The sequence below is a fragment of the Panicum hallii genome, chromosome 9 (genome assembly GCF_002211085.1).
Source record: "Panicum hallii strain FIL2 chromosome 9, PHallii_v3.1, whole genome shotgun sequence".
In the NCBI taxonomy this organism is placed as follows: Eukaryota; Viridiplantae; Streptophyta; class Magnoliopsida; order Poales; family Poaceae; genus Panicum; species Panicum hallii.
Window position 1 is genome coordinate 34,719,640 of NC_038050.1, and position 16,150 is coordinate 34,735,789.

General features: G+C 45.0%; 1 non-coding gene across 1 annotated transcript; it reads left to right on the plus strand.

Annotated features, from left to right (window-relative positions):
* The first annotated feature begins 7,939 nt into the window (after positions 1-7,939).
* TRNAQ-UUG lies at positions 7,940-8,011 on the plus strand. Its single transcript has one exon. It is a non-coding gene; the product is annotated as a tRNA-Gln (tRNA).
* Positions 8,012-16,150: the final 8,139 nt, after the last annotated feature.

A 16,150-nucleotide genomic window follows, 5' to 3' on the forward strand; every position in this document is an offset into this window, starting at 1 on the left:
TCAGATCTGTGATACGTTCACCGGTTGATCTGATGCTCCGTAATTTGTATACACCGGTTGAACTCCTGGATTGACTGAGTTGAAGCTGAAACTTAGTAACGCCGGTTAAACCGATGGGTAAAGATCCATTGAGCGTCGGTTTAACCGGTGAAGCCAAAAACCCTCACTCAGCTCACTCTTCTATGCTAAGTCCAATAAACTTATAAAATTCGAATTAACTCAAGTTAATGGACTTGCATAGGCGACTTTACCCCTCAAAGCAAATAGGATAGCTCACTAGCTTAGATAATTTTTCTTTTCAAACACAAGGAAAAGCCGCAAGAGAGACAAAACGCCAAATAAAATGTATGAGCCATGTCATAGGAATATTGAAGAAGGAAAGCTTCAAACTCATCATGACATTGCTCACTAGGCAATAGCGCACCTAACACTTTACTCTTTTCACTTTTCATGAATTAAGATCTTGTATATGAAGCAAGTCTCATTTTCATCAAGTGATCTCCTTTGTGACCCTTACGCATGCAATGATAGTGCAAGCTACAACCACATGCGGAAGTAAGGCAAACATGAAGTGCACATCTATATGACAAGAAATGCATAGCAAGAATTTAAATTCTACTTGTCAAGTTTGAACCCACGGGAAGCTTCTTCATGATGAGCCTTTCTACAAGCCTAGAGGAAAACAAGTGGACCACCACCTCTAGCTATACCCTTGCTCATCACTATCTTACCATGGTTAGACAAGTGTCCTGTATGTATGCATTTTTCTATATGACATGGCAACTTACATGACGTTTGCCGCATCTAACACATTAAGCTCATTCCTTAGCCTAACAAAAGTACTCTCGTCTAAAGGTTTTGTGAAAATATCCGCCAATTGCTCCTCGGATCTCACACCTTGAAGGAAATGTCCCCCTTGGCTTCGTGATCACGCAAGAAGTGATGGCGAATATCAATGTGCTTTGTGCGAGAGTGTTGAACCGGATTCTTGGCAATTTTTACGGCACTTTCATTGTCACAAAGGAGTGGTATCCTATCTAGTTTCACACCAAAGTGCAAAAGGGTTTGCTTCATATATAGGATTTGGGCACAACATGCACCGGCCGCTATATATTCCGCTTCCGCGGTGGACAAAGCCACAGAATTTTGCTTCTTACTCGACCAAGAAACTAGAGAACGCCCAAGCAAGTGGCAACCCCCAGAGGTACTCTTGCGATCCACACGGTTTCCGGCAAAATCCGAATCCGAGTATCCCAAGAGATCTAAGCTAGCGCCTTTGGGGTACCACAAGCCTATGCTAGGGGTGTGCTTGAGATACCGAAGGATCCTATTCACAGCCGAAAGATGTGATTCCTTTGGGTTAGCTTGAAAGCGGGCACACAAGCACACACTAAACATTATATCGGGCCTAGATGCGGTAAGGTAAAGCAAAGACCCTATCATAGAACGATAGAGGGATTGATCAACCGGTTTACCATCCACATCCAAGTCGAGATGCCCATTGGTTGCCATGGGTGTCTTGATGGGCTTGCACTCATCCATCTTGAACTTCTTCAAGATATCTTTAGTATACTTTTCTTGATGGATGAATGTCCCTTCCTTCATTTGTTTGACTTGAAAACCAAGGAAGAAGGTCAATTCGCCAATCATGGACATCTCAAATTCCCTAGACATCATGGTGGCAAACTCATGGCTTAGTAAATCATTAGTTGAGCCAAAGATAATATCGTCAACATAAATTTGACAAATGAAAAGATCCCTGTTGACGTCTTTTGTGAACAAAGTGGTGTCCATCCTCCCGATCTTGAAGCCTTGCATGATTAGGAAGTCACGAAGCCTCTCATACCAAGCCCTTGGAGCTTGTTTGAGCCCATAGAGTGCCTTGTGCAACCTATAAACATGGTTAGGATTCCTCGGATCTTCAAACCCGGGAGGTTGCTCAACATAAACAAGTTCGTTGATAACGCCATTTAAGAATGCACTTTTCACATCCATTTGATATAACTTAATGTTATGATGTGAAGAGTAAGCAAGAAGTATACGGATAGCTTCAAGTCTTCTGGCCGGAGCAAAAGTTTCACCAAAATCCAAACCTTCGACTTGAGAAAACCCTTTTGCCACAAGTCTTGCTTTGTTGCGTACCACCACCCCATGTTCATCTTGCTTGTTTTGAAAGACCCACTTTGTGCCGATGATGTTCTTGTCTTTCGGAGGAGCTTCGAGGACCCAAACTTCATTGCGGGTGAAATTGTTCAATTCTTCTTGCATGGCCATCACCCAATCCGAGTCCTCAAGCGCTTCCTCTATGCTAGTGGGTTCAATATAAGAAACAAAAGAGTGATGTTCGCAAAATGAAGCATGCTTAGAGCGAGTTCTTACTCCTTTGGAAGGACTACCAATGATTTGATCAATTGGATGATCCTTGGAGATGCGAGCATGCTTCACTAGCGGTACTTGCGTGGATGCTTGTTGGGGTGGATCATGGGTGACTTGTGCTTGTGGTGGAACATTTTGCTCTTCTTGTTCTTGGACTTGGGGTGTTGGCGTTGACACATTTTCTTGAGGTAGTGGATCATCTTTTTCTTGATCTTCATCCACTTGGGGTGCCGTGGAGGTGCTTGGTGTAGATGAGGAAGATCCTCCCCCTTGATCATTGCCTTCATGCACCTCTTCCGGCTTGATATCCCCAATGGACATATTCTTCAAGGCTTCATCAATCTCTTCACCACCTACATTTTCATAGCCAACAACCTCCTCTTGGGAGCCATTAGATTCATCAAACTCCACATCACATGTTTCTTCAACTAACCCGGAGGTTTGATTGAATACTCTATATGCTTTGGAGTTTGATGCATAACCAAGAAAGAAACCTTCATCACATCTACTCTCAAACTTACCGAGCTTTTTCTTCTTATAGATGAAGCATTTGCAACCAAAGACTCGAAAGTAGGATATATTTGGTTTTCTCCCAGTGATGAGCTCATATGGAGTTTTCTTGAGGAGTCGGTGAGGATACACTCTGTTGGATGCATGACACGCCGTGTTGATTGCTTCCGCCCAAAACTTCTTGGACGTGCCATAATCATCCAACATTGCTCTTGCTAGGGTGATGAGTGTCTTGTTCTTTCTTTCCACCACTCATTTTGTTGAGGCGTGTAGGTGGCGGAAAACTCATGCTTGACTCCTTCATCGCACCATTCTTCAATCTTCATATTCTTGAACTCGGTGCCGTTGTCACTCCGGATCTTCACAATTGGGGAGTTGTACTCCCTTTGAGCTTTTCTAGCAAATGTCTTGAAGATCTCCGGAGTTTCACCCTTATCGCCTAGAAACATGACCCAAGTGTAGCGTGAAAAATCATCAACGATTACTAGGCAATAGAGGTTACCACCAATGCTCTTGTATGTAGTTGGACCAAAGAGATCCATGTGTAGTAGCTCGAGCGGCTTGGAGGTAGACAACATTGTCTTGATGGGATGATGTGTTGCAACTTGCTTCCCAGCTTGACATGCTTTGCATAACTTGTTCTTGTCAAAAGTGATGTCCTTCAAGCCGGTGATCATCCCTCTCTTGTGGGCTTTCTTGAGGTTGCTCATGCCAATATGAGCAATTCTTCTATGCCAAAGCCACCCAAGAGACGACTTGGTGAAGAGGCATGTCATGGTGCTTATTTGCTTTGAAGAGAAATCTACTAAATAGATGTTGCCATGCCTAAACCCCGTGAATACCAATGACTTGTCTTTTTCATGAGTTACTACAACACCATTCTTGTCAAAGGCACACGTTAGTCCAAGATCACATAATTGAGCAATAGAAATAAGATTAAAACTAAGTGCTTCTACAAACAAGATATTTGAAATGGATAAATCTTTTGAAATTGCTATTCTACCCAAACCTAAGACTTTCCCCCTTGAGTTATCACCATAGGTGACATGTTCATGATCGCCGGGGTCTTCAAGAGAGGTGAACATGCTATCATTGCCGGTCATGTGTTGAGAGCAACCGCTATCAAGTACCCAATGTTTTCCACCGGCTTTGTAGTTCACCTACACACATGAGAATTCACTTTTAAGTTTTAGGAACCCAAACAAGCTTTGGGCCTTGCACATGTGTGACAAGAGCTTTTGGGACCCAAATTTGCTTGGGGAGCTTCTTCTTTGACTCCTTAGCAATTTTGCCAATGAACTTGGCCTTCACCTTGCCCTTCACTTTACTCAAGAGAAAATGGTTATTTTGAAACATTGATGAGTAATTCTTGGGTAAATTAGGAAGAGGACGTGATGGTAAAGTGCACCCCCTAGTGTGGTGCCCGGTGACTTGGCAATGTTGGCAATATGAACCAACTTCCTTGATGAAGCTAATCGTGATCTCCGGAGAACGAGTAGTAGCCATGTTTAGCTCCGGAAATGAACCAAGACCTCTCTTCCCATAGTCACGAGCATTGTTGAAGAGAATCTCCTTGTGGATGTATTCTCCTCTTGAGAGTTTCTCCACACTACTCTTGAGGCTTGCCACTTGATCCATCAATTCCTTTTCCCTAGAAGGAGCAAGCTCGGGCACAATATTAGTGGCATTAGCATTAATGAGTAGGTCATCACATGAAGTAGAAGCATTGACCTTTTCAAAAGTTTCATGAGCAAATTTCTCAAGACTTGGGTCAATTGCTTCATAGGCAAATTCAAGTTCTTGATACTTGTGAGCCAACTCCCTATGCTCTTGTTTGAGCCTTTTGTGGCTCTCTTCAACTTGCTTAGCAAGTACAAGTGACTCATTGTGCTTTTTGAGTAAGTCATTGTGCTTACCAAGCAAGTCGGAGTGGGCAAGCTCTAACTTGGCATGAGTGCTCTCAAGAATTTTAACTTTGCCCTTTTCCCTCTTGATGACGGATGTATACTCATTAATGAGGTTAGTGAATTCATTAGGATCAAACTCTTCATCACTATCATCTTCACTATCTACCTCACATACCTTGGTGTTACCTTTTGCCATGAGGCACATAGGAGGCAGAGGTAGTGGTGGTTCTTCATTGGTGAGGGCGATGGTGACGATGTCTTCTTCATCACTTGAATCTTCGCTTGATGAGACATCGGTCACCCACTCTTGTTTTTCCACCAAGAAGCTTTTCTTGGTGTGCCCTTTCTTCTTTGGAAAGAGCTTGGTCTTCTTGTCATGGGTCTTCTTCTTCCCAAGTCTCTTGTTTTTGTTCTTCCTTTCTTCTTCATCATCATCGCTTGAATCATGGCGATGCTTGCTCTTGTTATCCTTGTTTCTTTTGTTCGGCTTGGGGCAATTTGGACGGATGTGACCTTTTTCTCCACAATTGTAGCAAATTTTGTTCTTGACATCCATTGGTCGGAACATTCCCTTTTTAGAGTCAAAGTTGAAACCCTTCTTATTGATCTTGTCATTCAAGCGTGTGAACTTTCTCATCATGAGAGCAAGTTCTCCATCATCTTCAACATCGGATGAGCTTTCATGATGATCATTTTCTTCATTGCTTGAGCTTGAATCTTGCTTGATCATCTTGAGCTTGCAGGATTTGTTTATCTTGGTCTTTAGAGCAATTGATTTGCTTGAATTGGCTCTTCGGACATACCAAGAATACTCATTTCATGAGCACGAATTTCCCCCACAAGTTCTCCCACTTCCATTGTGTCAAGATTCTCTTTTTGAAGCATAGCATTGATGATGTTATACTTGGGCTTCGGGAGGAGCATGAGAATCTTGCGATTTATGGAGGCACTGTCAATTTTGGATATTTTAAGTGCATTAGTGTCCTTGACAATGACATTCAAGTGAGAATACATATCATTGCAATTTTCATGAGCTAGCATTTTAAAGGAATCATACTTAGCTCTAAACAAGTGATATTTTTGCTCACGAACTTTAGTGGAACCTTCATGAATTTCAATGAGCTCCTTCCAAATATCACTTGCTAAGTCCATGCCATTAACTCTAGCAAAGACTTCCTCACTAATGGCTTCGAAAATTGCATTTCTAGCCTTGGCATTCCATTTTAATTGTTCAGTGGTGGGAGTTTCGGTGAACCCGGTCTTAGTTGCCAACCACACTTCGGGGGCAATCGCATCAAGGTATGCGGCCATGCGAACTTTCTAATAAGCAAAGTTCTTGCCCTCGAAGTGAGGCGGCGAACCACCCATCTTGGCCATAGCTCTAGACGGTGAAGCCTAATGATCCAAATGAGCAACGAGGTTCTGATACCAATTGTAAGGATCGATGGACCAAGAGGGGGGTGAATTGGGCCTTTTTCAATTTCTAAAGCAAAGTAAAGCAACCTTAACCTATGCAATGCTAGTAAGGCACCAATTCACCAACCGGATAACTTAGCTACCTACACAAGCTAGGAGAGATAAAAAGAGAAGTAAAGCCTAGCAAGGTAGAGCAAAGATATGATCTCTAAGTCAAGCACATGAATAAATTGCATGAAAGAAAATGCTTGAATAAAGAGAGTGGACAAAAAACGACCGGATTTTTCCCATGGTATCGATGTGTTGGCACACACCCCTAATCCACGTTGTGACACTCACAAAGAGTCTTGTCACCTCCCAAGTCACCGAGACGAGGGCGCTCACTAAGAGTCTCCGTTCACCATCCCGGCGTGGTGGAGATCAAGCCACGTACAAACTTCTTCTCCGGGCTCCCACAATCCTTGGCAAGCTCCGCGAGAAACACCTCGATCACCAAGATCGCCTAGGTGATGCCAATCACCAAGAGTAACAAGCTAAGGCCTTCACTTGAGCAAGAACCGATCACCAAGAACGGATGCACACAAGCTTCTCTCTACTCAAGTCCTTAATCTTGCTTCTTGATTGATTGAATGAACAAGTATGTGAAATGATGAAGCTCAAGGTGGCTCTTGACTATAGTATGAGTGTTTCGATGTTGCCTGGTGTCAAGAGTAGCAAAATGACCCATTGGAGGGGTATATATAGGCAGCTCACACGAATAGAGCCGTTGGAGAAAAGCTGCCAGAAAACTGCGTAGCGCCGGTTAATCCGACGTACCTCCAATAGTCATCGTCGGTTTAACCGATGAATGTAAACTGCCCCTTCTGAAAACTAGCCGTTACAACTTGGGCAGATTAACCGACTTATCATCGGTTTAACCGGTGAGTGTAGTTGTCCACTGATCAACTGAAAACCAAGTCTTTGGACAACTGCACCGACGTTAACTCAAACCTGTCGTCGGTTTAACCGGTGTATAGAGCTTGAAATACCCTGGAAAAACCAACTCTGGACTAATGCACCGACGTTAAATTCAAACACGTCGGTTTAACCGGTGTATTGACTTGTCCAGACTTTGGTGACTTCGTTTAACCGACGTATAGAAATTTGAGATCGTCGGTTAAACCGGTGTTAAAGATTTTTTCTGATTTTGCCTTTTCTGATTTGAGTCTTGAATGAAATCCAAATATTCTTGAGATATGAGTTGGAAACCGCTTATTTGAACTTCTAGAAACCTGAGTGACCATTGTGTGCATCCATTTTCAAATGACCATGTCCATGCTCAAGTTACTTAGCCTTAACCCCTCTTAATAGTGCGATCACTACAAAACTATAAAACCTATACTAACCTAAGTGTCCTTCTCAAACTTATGACACTTAGGACTAGAAAGATCCTTAGTCTTGACATATAATTGAGTTGAATGCCGAGATCGCTTTTTTGAATAACGAAAGTTAGGGGCCTCTTTTGACATATGACCAAATGAGCGATAATGATCTATTAAGCTGCACAAACTCATTAGTCACAATAATGGTTGTCATTAATCACCGAAACATACCTTGAGGGCCTAGATGCTTACATCCGCATGTCTAGAATCCTAGCAAGAAAATATCCCTCATTTTTTAGGTAATTGAAGTGGGATTGACGAATATTATGTAAAAAATAATACTGTTTATTAGTGTCGCATAAAACAAAATGGGGCGTAGCCAAGTGGTAAGGCAGCGGGTTTTGATCCCGTTACTTGGAGGTTCGAATCCTTCCGTCCCAGATTTTTTCTAATGAAGCGAAAGATAGAATCATATTGTGCTCTGCACAACACAAAAAAAAGTTTATTAAAGAGAATATTATCTCTTATGAACTCATAGATTAGATGGATTTCGAAGCATTCATTTTCTTTCTCAGAAAAAAATCAAGTGTCAAGTCCAGTCAAATTTAATATCTTTATTTTCTTGATTAATAAGGTAAAACGCTGTATAGAAAATGAGACCTATCCCTTTATGATCGAGATCTATTTTTGTTTTGTTGTATTATTAGTAGAAAAGAAGGGTCCTTCTTTGGTTAAGCAAAAATGATCTCGATCTGTGATTCTTTAAATATCCAGAATGATTCATTTCGGTAAGGTTAAGGTAAGAACTATTCGTTGGATAGAATGGATTAAAAAAAATAGTACTTTTCTTATTTTTTATTTTTAGTTCTTTCTTTTACCTATTTTAGTTTTTTCTTTTACCTAAAAGAAAGAATGCTATAAGTAAAAGCAAAGACCTTAATTTTACTTTACAAAAAAAAATTCTTTCTTTTGTTATTCGAGTTGAAGAAGTGTGAGAATTTTATAACTACCCCAAAACTACCAATCTTTTCATTGACATAGCTTATTCGGTTAATAGTTAATTGTTTTTGTTATAGAAAAATATATGAATTAATTAAATTAATTCAACTGGAGTTTGTGTAACATCCCAGTTTTCATCACTATTGAAAGAAATGCAAAACAACCCTCTAGTTCCTTCTCCACTAAGCAAGAGTGGGATATTTTCAAGGCAACCCTCTAGTTCCTTCTCCACTAAGTAAGAGTGGGATATTTTCTATGGAATACTCTAGAATTAGTAATAAGTAAAATTTTGAAAATGCTAGGATATTTTGGAATTCTCTAGAAGGGGGACACTTGTCCTAAAACCATGGCTTCCCTTGACCTATAAAAAGAGCCCCCCCCTTTGCCATGGCATCCACCCATGAGCAAGGTAGATAAGTTGTGGTAAGGCTAGGAGGGTGAGTGCTGGACTAGCCACTTAAAGGTGTGTGTTCCTTCGTGACTTTGTCGCTCCAATAAGTTAAGTGTTAGTCTCCTGGTTCAACTTGAGTACTTAGTATATAGGTTGTGATTCATCTGTTGGTAGGCTCCACCTCGCCATAAATCGGGGTCGTCGCACACAATGCCGGCCGAGATATTTTTCCCGCCGCGCAAACTGCCTCACCTCATTTATAAAGGAAGCCGACGCACCTCCCTGCCGTCCCCACCCGCGCTCGCTTTCGCTCGCGCACGCGCGACACGCCGGCCCCACGACGGGACCGCACACTGCCGTCGGCACCGCGCCGTGCCGCCCACCTCCGCGTCCCCACCCTGCCCACGCCGCTGCAGCGTCCTCGCCGGCTTTGCCGCCTCGACGCTCGCGCCTTCAGCGCTGCCACTGTTTGAGTTGACGGCGAGCTACCGCAGCCCACACCGTCGCCCGTCCCTGTGCGATGCCGCTGCTGCTCTCCTCGCCTATAAAAGGAGCGAGGCCGTGATGAACTCCATTATCAGCCCAAGCACACCGAACCGCTTCACTACGCTAGCTGAACCACTTCTCCCGAGCCCAGTTCACTCACGAGACAAAGCTCCAACAATTGACCCTTTTCCTCGAGCTGTTCCACGCCAAGGTGAGATGGCAAGCAGCTCCCCGACCATTACCTCCGCAATACTAATAAAGGCCCAAAACACCCACCACGCCGTGAGCACCTAATCCAAATCATTCTATTTAAACACCAACCAATATTGTAAACCCAAATCTCCTTCGTATCAACTCCTTTTCACATAACTCTTTTTCCTAAACTCTCCTCAAATCATATACTATCTATTCCTCCTATTTCATCTCCATTTGAGCTTATTTTATAGCTTGCTTGTGTTTGTTTGCCGGTTGTGCTGTTTCCGCCCGTAGATCACGGAGTGACCGAGGAGGAGCCGGCCAAGGAGTATGAAGGCCAGTACAGCGGGCCGGAGCCAGAAGACCCGTACCGCGAGCACGAAGCCGCCGCCGACGACGCGTACGTAAGCGAAGGCAAGTTTCATTGACCCCTACGTGAGCGGTTGCATCCATGTGAGGACGTCTAGTTGTAGCCCTGGTTTAGGATCGATTACATATATCGGTGCTTGAGTGATTGAGTGTGCTCATACATGCATATGAGTAGTTATGCATATCCAGAGTTGAGACAAGGATATGAAGGGATTTGGCTGAGGCTAGGGCACCTGGGTATGCTGGAGCCGGCGCTACCGTGGTGGTAGACTGGCAGGTGAGTGCTACCGTGGAGGTAGGCTCGAGTTAACATGTTGAGGGATGGTTGCTGCCCTGGTGAACCATAAGGACCGAGTTGTTTTGACATCTCACCTAGCTTACTTTAGTACGACCACAGGTTCCGTTATGGGCCGGACTTAGCCTAATCCCACTGTTTAGCCTGACGGTCGCAGGGATGGTTCACGGGTATAGACCATTGGGGTCAGGGCCCGAGGGTTTGTGCGGCCGGGCTGGGGGCGTGACCATGGCTGGGTGTCGGCTATGTCGGTTGTCCGTTCGGGCAGTCGAGATTGTGGGTACAGTGTACGACCTCTGCAGAGTGTATAATCCATTCGAATGGTCCGTGTCCACGGAATGGACAGGCTACGGTGTGGTCCTGACAACTAGTGAGCTACCTACTGTGGGATGTGTCGGGAAGAGTTGCATACCATAAGTTGCATTACTAATGCATTGTGCTTAATGTGCGTCGTGCATGTCATTCCCCTCCCGTAGGGTAAGGTGGAACTTGCTGAGTACTTTTGTACTCACCCGTTTATGACTTATTGCAGAGGATCCTGATTTCGTGCCTGAAGAATGTGAGTAGTTCGTGTCCTATACCTAAGTCTGGAGTGGTGCCGTTGCAGTAGAAGCCACCATGTCAGATGTAGAGTTTACCCTTGCGTTTATCACGGCTACTGTTGTATTCCTAGTTTATATTATTATTGTAATCGAACGTATTAAATAAAGCTATGTATGACTGTGGCACCACTTGTGTAATGTATTTTCACCAGAGACTGTTTTTCTAGAGTTTAAATACATGTTTAGCTCCGGTTGTTTAGACCGGGGGCGTTTCAAGTGGTATCAGAGCCATGCTTGGCTGTAGGACACGAACAGGTAGTAACGGTGACCGTAGGAGCCCTAGGATGGTCAATCCTTGAAACGCTATTACTCCTTAAAATTTTATCCTTATTATGCTAACCCTACCTTTGTAAGTTAGATGGCGGATGACTGGACCACCACCTACTGCATCAACGAAGATGGATTCCCCAGGGTGCTTTATGCTGCCACGGTGCGACTAGGTATTCCGGAATGACCGGAGTACGTGGGTCGCAAGTTCATGGAGCATGGCACCGAAAGCTGTGAGGTCACCATCCATATTGGCGCTTGTGACAAATACTTAGAGATGCAACCCTGGAGTGTCACCGCCACTGGAGCCTGTATGCCTGACACCATTCAACTTGCAGCTCGCAAGGCACTACGGTACCTATGCCAGATGTTCGAATGGCACTTGGGTTCCACTCCCATGAAGTACTTCCCACTGTTGGATCGGAGCCGTCCTACTTGGGCAGCGAGGATCCGCAACCTGGAAAGTCCCGCAGGGACAGAGAAGAACCCCACAGTTGTCGCTATGTCGGGCTATTTGCTTAGCCTCGACGATTTGTGCGACTAACTGCATCAGCGTGTGAGAAATTTAATCCAGCGTGCTGAGGGAGCGGAGTCCTGTTGGCATAAGGCTAAGCTGGCCTTAGCTCAGGCAGAAGCCCGAGCGGCTGAAGCTAAAAGCCGCCTCGCCGTGGCCGAAGAAAACCTTAGGGAGCAGGCAGACCACCATAGCCAGATTCTTAGAGGTGTCTACCTAGTGGATCATGCCAAGCGTAAGGGACACCATTCCAGGACTGCCGCTGAGTCGCCAATCTTGGAGGGGATCCCGCTGTACCCTTTGTCCCAACCGCGCAGGAGGATTTGCGAATCAGTGCCGCCCACGCCTCCCGCATCTCCCCGAGATCCTGGAAATAGTGATCCCGAAGACCGTGTTGTAGGGTCCAGTACTCGAGTCGTCCCGGCCGACCCTTAAAAGTTGAGCCGCGTCATTGTAATCCGTCGTGTCATGTATCCCTGCTTGTTTGAATGAATGCTTGTGTGGTGCTTGAATGATTCATTTGTGTTGTGTGCTATCATATATATGCAAATCTACCCTAGTAATAAATTAGGAGAGCCACCTAATCTTATCCCTCCTTGATCGCAGATGTCCCGTCGTTCGAGCCGAGTCCAGGGACTCCATGCTCAGGAAGACGGTGACGAGGTCAACCCGAGAAACCAGGCCCCTCTGAATGTAGCCCCAGAAGTGCCAGAAAATGGACACCTACCGCCGCTACCTCCCCGTGCCCCAGCACCCATTGATCTGGCAGCCATACTGCAGCAACAGAACCAACTCCTTCAAGTTCTTGTGACCACTCTCACAGCTCAAGCTCAAGGCAATCTTGGCAACAATAGACCTGCAATGCATCATGGCAATGGCAGCAGAATTGCAGATTTCAACCGCTTGCAGCCACCTAAGTTTGGGGGATCTGATAACCCTATTGAGGCAGATGATTGGCTGCGAGAGATTGAAATAAAGCTCGAAGTCGTCCATGCAGATGATAGAGACAAGGTTTTGCTCGCAGTACAACAGTTAAGGGGACCAGCCCTTGCTTGGTGGCAGAGTTACTGGGAAATAAATGAAAACGCTAACGAGATGGTATGGGCTGACTTTGTCAAGATTTTCAGAGAACATCACATTCCCAGCAGTGTCATGAAGCTCAAGAGGGATGAGTTCAGAAAGCTTCGTCAAGGTGGAATGAATGTGACGGAGTATCTTCATAAGTTCACAGAGTTGTCTCGTTATGCACCAGAGGATATCAATGACGATGAAAAGAAGCAAGAAGCTTTTCTTGGTGGGCTTAACCCTAAAATCAGGACCTTGGTTGAAGTCACCACCCACAGTGACTTTAATGCCATGATCAACAGGGCTATCACCACTGAGAGAAATAGGAAGTCAGAACTCAGTGAGCGCAAACGACGGTTTGAAAGCAAGAAACCCCAGCAGATGGAGAAGTTCCAGAAGACTCAGTATCCGGCTCACTCAGGCCAGAGGAGCCAGGGTGCAATCTCATTCAAAATGCACCCCGGTTCTTTCCAAAAGCCAGCCCAGTCAGCTCCTGTTATGCAGACCCAGAATACCTCCCGCACCCAACCGAATGGTGGAAGTCAAGTGACCAATGTGAAAGCCTGTTTCCACTGCCGCGAAGTCGGACACTACAGGGCCAACTGTCCGTATCTCAATCAGCCAGCCCCTTCTATTTTCTCCAACTCTGTTCAAGGACCAAAGCAGCCGACGGGAGCCAACCGTACAACACCAGCTAGGAGCTAGCAACAGTCCTTCGGCAAGGCAAAGGTGAACCATGTGCATGCTGAAGAGGCAGAGGATACACCAGGAGTGATTTTTGGTGAGTTTCTAGTCAAATCAACTCTAGCCTCAGTACTCTTTGATTCTGGAGCGTCGCATTCCTTTATATCCTCCCACTTTGTGGAAAAGCATGATATCCCTACTATAACCCTTAAGAGGCCGCTAATGACATGTTCACCTGGAGGTCATATACCTTGCCACTTAGGCGTCTTAGATATCCCTATAAACCTAAGTGGGGTAGTATTTCTTGCCAACCTAGTAGTCCTTGCTTCCAAAGGGATAGATGTCATACTCGGTATGGACTGGCTCACCAAGCACCGAGGAAACATAGCTTGTGCTGAGAGAGCAGTGACAGTCACCAACCACCAAGGGTCAACAGTCACATGCCTAATCCAGTCTAGCCTATCAGACTCCATGGTGAACCACATTCAAGCAGAATCCCCAGAAGATGTGCTAATAGTTCAGGAATTCGCAGATGTGTTTCCAGATGAATTACTCGGCATGCCTCCAGAAAGAGATGTAGAGTTCACTATTGACTTAGTCCCTGGAACCAAGCCTATAGCAAAGAATGCCTATCGGTTAGCAGCCCCAGAGCTTGCCGAGTTAAAGAAGCAGCTCGAAGAGCTTCAACAAAAGGGATTTATTAGACCTGCTGCTTCTCCATGGGGAGCCCCAGTGCTCTTTGTGAAGAAGAAAGATGGAAGCATGAGACTTTGTGTGGACTACCGTGACCTGAATGCAGTCACCATCAAGAACAAGTACCCTCTGCCTCGGATCGATGACCTGTTCGATCAGCTGAAGGGAGCTAAGTTCTTCTCCAAGATAGATCTGAGGTCAGGTTATCATCAGCCCAGAGTGCGACCAGAGGACATCCCTAAGACAGCCTTTAGGACCCGTTATGGCCAGTATGAGTTCACAATGATTCCTTTTGGTCTAACTAATGCCCCTGCCTTTTTCATGACCCTCATGAATAAGGTGTTTATGGAGGAGTTAGATCGGTTTGTCGTGGTATTCATAGACGACATACTGGTCTACTCTAAGAGTGCTGAGGAGCATGGACAACATCTTAGAGTTGTGCTGGGAAAGCTCAGAAAACACCAGTTGTATGCCAAGTTTAGTAAGTGTGAATTCTGGATGCAGAGAGTCAGTTTCCTGGGTCACGTCTTAACAGCTGAAGGTGTTGAAGTGGACCCAGAAAAGGTCAAGGCAGTATCAGAATGGAAGCCACCAACCTCAGCCTCAGAGATCAGGAGTTTCTTGGGATTAGCCGGCTATTACCGGAGATTAATAGAAGGTTTCTCTAAGATAGCCCGACCTATGACCGAGTTGCTCCGAAAGGACACAAAGTTTGTCTGGTCTGAAGCTTGCGAGGGAAGTTTTCAAGAGTTGAAGAGGCAACTAACTTCTGCCCCAGTGTTAGTCTTGCCAGATAATCAGAAGAGCTTTGTCATTTATTGCGACGCATCCCGACAAGGATTGGGCTGTGTGCTTATGCAAGAAGGAAGAGTTGTGGCTTATGCCTCAAGATAGTTGAGAGTACATGAGCAGAACTACCCCACCCATGATTTAGAGTTAGCCGCAGTGGTGCATTCTCTCAAGATTTGGAGACATTATCTAATCGGGAACAAGTGTGAAATCTACACGGATCATAAGAGCTTGAAGTACATTTTCACCCAATCAGATCTCAACCTTAGACAGAGAAGACCCATGATTTAGAGTTAGCCGCAGTGGTGCATTCTCTCAAGATTTGGAGACATTATCTAATCGGGAACAAGTGTGAAATCTACACGGATCATAAGAGCTTGAAGTACATTTTCACCCAATCAGATCTCAACCTTAGACAGAGAAGATGGTTGGAGTTGATCAAAGACTATGATTTGGGAATTCATTACCACCCTGGAAAAGCTAATGTGGTGGCTGATGCGCTCAGTCGTAAAGCGTATTGCCATCACCTAGTTACGCAAGCCCCAGAGCTGAGTGAAGAAATGAGGAAGATGAACCTAAGGGTTATACGCCGCTCCTGCAACCACAATCTTAGTGTTCATCCCATCCTGGATGACCAGATCAAGGAAGCTCAGATGGAGGATGAAAGATTGGTATGGATTAAAGATTGCAACAGTGAAGGCAAAGCCCTAGATTTCAGGATAGATAAGGATGGAGTCTTGTGGTTCAAGAAAAGATTATGTGTGCCTAAGCAAGGTCATTTTCGCAGGACCATCTTGGATGAAGCCCATAACTCCACTTATTCCATTCACCCCGGCACTACGAAAATGTACCTGGACCTTAAGGAGAAGTATTGGTGGAATGGTATGAAGGGGGATATTGCTCGATTCGTAGCTCATTGTGATGTGTGCAAAAGGGTTAAGGCAGAGCACCAGAAACCCAGTGGATTACTCCAACCGTTGCCAATTCCAGTATGGAAGTGGGATGAAGTTAGTATGGATTTTATCACCGGTCTACCAAGAACCTAGAGCGGCCATGACTCGGTTTGGGTAATTGTCGATCGACTTACTAAGGTGGCACACTTCATCCCAGTACGTACCAACTATGGAGGGGATAAATTAGCCAAGTTATATATTGAGCGTATTGTGAAGTTGCATGGAGTACCTAAGAGGATTGTGTCAGATAGAGGCACCCAGTTCACTTCGAGATTCTG